The sequence below is a fragment of the Elephantulus edwardii genome, unplaced genomic scaffold, assembly GCF_000299155.1.
Source record: "Elephantulus edwardii isolate Elephantulus edwardi_28Jun2011 unplaced genomic scaffold, EleEdw1.0 scaffold00067, whole genome shotgun sequence".
Classification (NCBI taxonomy): domain Eukaryota; kingdom Metazoa; phylum Chordata; class Mammalia; order Macroscelidea; family Macroscelididae; genus Elephantulus; species Elephantulus edwardii.
The window spans coordinates 15,435,654-15,438,301 of NW_006399817.1; the positions used below are offsets into that span (position 1 = coordinate 15,435,654).

At 40.8% G+C, this 2,648-nt stretch overlaps 1 pseudogene; it reads left to right on the forward strand.

Annotated features, from left to right (window-relative positions):
* The first annotated feature begins 588 nt into the window (after positions 1-588).
* LOC102863089 lies at positions 589-873 on the forward strand (annotated as a pseudogene).
* Positions 874-2,648: the final 1,775 nt, after the last annotated feature.

The window sequence follows — 2,648 nt, forward strand, 5'->3', positions numbered from 1 at the left end:
CGAGAACCTTTCATAATTGTAGTGCTTTCCAAAACAACGACATCAATGTTTGAGATGGCTCTCAGGAGTGGTTCCCAGGGTGAATAACTGTTATAGAAGATTATGATTCTGTCTAGGACAGGCACAGAGAAGCAATTTCTAAACTGTATTTACACATTAAAGGCACTAGTTCATTTTCTATGGACCTAACCATAGTCAACTATTTTCATTTCTGTCACCCAGCAGAATGCCTGGCAATAATTAGAGACACAAAACATAGTAATTGGGAAACAAATATAATAATTACAACCATGACACTCTGAATTAATTTATTCCTTAATGGAAAAATGTCTAATAAATATTGTAGTTGTTGTTATGTGCCATCTAGTTGTCTGCGACTCATAGCGATCCTATGTTCAACAGCTCTGAACTCTGCCCTGTCCCAAGCCAGTCTCACTAACTGACATACTTATCCTCCATTGATCCAGTCACTGTATCAATCCATCGCATCCAGAGCCTTCCTCTCCTGTGCTGTCCCTCCACTCTACCAAGTGTGATGTCCTTCTCTAAGAACCAGTATCTTCTCTCTTGGTTTGGTGCTAGTTTGTGATGAAATGGCCAAAAAGCACCAAGAAAGTTGGCGTCGTTGGTAAATATGAGACCCGTTATGGTCCCTCCATCAGGAAGATGGTAAAGAAGATTGAAATCAGCCCCCATGCCAAGTACACTTGCTCCTTCTGCCGAAAAACCAAAATGAAGAGACGAGCTGTGGGCATCTGGTACTGTGGTTCTTGCAAGAAAACAGTTGCTAGTGGTGCCTGGAATTATAGCACCACCTCCGTCGCCACAGTGAAGTCGGCCTTCAGGAAACCGGAGACACTGAAAGACCGGTAGACGCTCCCCCATTGGAAGCATCTCTAACCTGTAATAAATGGGCTAATTTAAGAGAAGGAGGAGGAGGAGGAGAAGAAGAAGAAGACGAAGGAGAAGACGAAGACGAAGACGAAGACGAAGAAGAAGAAGAAGAAGAAGAAGAAGAAGAAGAGGAAGAAGAAGGAGGAGGAGGATGAGGAGAAACTGGCGGATCTCACCTGGCCATGTGCCCAAAGTATGTGATATGGAGCTTCAAAATCCTGAACTTGGGAGGAGGGATTGAATAACAATGAAAGACTTTTTTGTTTTACTTTTCAAAAAGAAAAGCGAATTGATGGGGGAGGGGTGAGCAGGAAGAAAAATACAACAACGAATCAATGGAAATACAAAGTCTCTGTAAACTTTCATTAAAATAAATTTTTTAAAAAATTAACAATCTGGAAGGGGGGGGGGGAAATCCTTTCCTTCAAGGAGAAACTTGGTTTCACCCTCTCCAAGACAGACCTATTTGTTTTCTTGGCAGTCCATGGTATATTCAAGACTCTTCTCCAACAGCACAACTCAAAGACATCAATTCTTCTACTGTCATCCTTAGTTGTTGTCCAGCTCTCTAATGCATAGCAAGTAGTTGCAAAGAATGTGGACTGGATCAAGTGCACTTTGGTCTCTAGACTGACACTGTTGCTTCTAGTACTCTGGAGAGGTCCCTGACAGACTGCTAGTGTCAAGAATGTTGATTGTGGAGCCAAGCAAGCTGTAATTGTTAACAATCTCAAATTCTTCTCCATCTATCATGGTGCTGCCAATTGGCCTAGAGTGACAATCTTTGTCTTGATGTTGAGCTTCAACCCATATTGACCTTCTGCGGCAAGTGCTTCAGGTCCTTTCATGTCATTTCAGCAAGCAAGGTTGTGTCATCTGCATGATGGAAGTTTTTCATGAGTCTTCTTCCAATCCTGATGCCCCATTCCTCCTCATAAAGGCCAGCCTCCCAAATGATCTGTTCTGCATACAAATTGGAAAGGTATGGAGACAGGATGCATCCTTAATGCATTCCTGTTCTGATTTTGAACAATGCAATGTTTTTTTTGCTCTGTTCTGAGGACTGCTTCCTGGTCTAAGAATAGGTTTCACATAAGCACAATCAAGTGTTATAGGATTCCCATTTTCCTCAAGGTTAGCCACAATTTTGTGTTCCATGCAGTCAAATGCCTTTGCATAGTCAATGAAAAACAGATTGACATTCCTCTAATACTCTTCTTTCAGCCAAGATCCATCTGACATTGACAAAATGTCTCTAGTGTCACAACCTCTTCTAAACCTGGCTTTTATTTCTGGTAGTTCTCTGTCAATGTGCTGTTCCAGTTGTTTTTGGAAAATATTCAGCAAGAATTTGCTTGTGTGTGATATTAGTGTAGTTGCTCAGTAATTTCTTCACTCTATTGGGTCATCTTTTTTTTGGAATGGATCTTTTTTTTAAATATAGATCTCTTCCAGTCAGTTAGCCAGGTAGTTGTCCTCCAGATTTCTTGGCACAATCTAATGAGAATGTCCAGGGAAGCATCTATTTGTCGAAATATGTCAATTGTTATTCCATTAATTCCTGGCGCCTTAATTTTTGCCAAGTTTTTCAGAGCAGACTGCACTTTCTCCTTCATCATCATTGCTTCTTGACCATATATTATTTCTTGAAATTCTTCAGGGTCAATCAATTCACCAGTTCTTTTTGGTACAGTGACTCTGTATTCTCCATCTTCTTTTAATGCTTTCTGGATCATTCAATATTCTGCCTATAG